Source organism: Otolemur garnettii, unplaced genomic scaffold, assembly GCF_000181295.1.
Source record: "Otolemur garnettii isolate 467f Iridium unplaced genomic scaffold, OtoGar3 scaffold00013, whole genome shotgun sequence".
Lineage (NCBI taxonomy): Eukaryota > Metazoa > Chordata > Mammalia > Primates > Galagidae > Otolemur > Otolemur garnettii.
In genome coordinates this window covers 2,096,493-2,097,116 of record NW_003852408.1, presented here as the reverse complement: position 1 = coordinate 2,097,116, position 624 = coordinate 2,096,493, and positions in this window count along the sequence as shown.

The window sequence follows — 624 nt, the reverse complement described above, 5'->3', positions numbered from 1 at the left end:
CTGGTGGGACAGCAAACTAATACAACCTTTTTGGAAGGAAGTATGGAGAACCCTCAAAGAACTCAGTCTAGACCTCCCATTTGATCCTGCAATCCCATTACTGGGCATCTACCCAGAAGGAAAAAAATCCTTTTATCATAAGGACACTTGCACAAGCCTGTTTATTGCAGCTCAATGTACAATTGCCAAAATGTGGAAACAGCCTAAATGCCCACCAACCCAAGAATGGATTAACAAGCTGTGGTATATGTATACCATGGAATACTATTCAGCCATTAAAAAAATGGAGACTTTAAAGCCTTTGTATTAACCTGGATGGAAGTGGAACACATTATTCTTAGTAAAGCATCACAAGAATGGAGAGGAATGAATCTTATGTACTCAATTTTGATATGAGGACAATTAATGACAATTAATGACCCAATGGGGATGGGAGAAGGGGCAAGCAGAGAGAGAAAGGAGGAGGGAGGGGTGGGGAAAAGAAGAGCAGAGAGAGGGAAGGAGCAAGGGGATGGGGTCTTGGTGTGTACCACACCTTCTGGGGGCAAGACACGATTGTAAGAGGATCCTTACCTAACAAATGCAATCAGTGCAACCTGGTTTCTTATACCCTCAATGAATCTC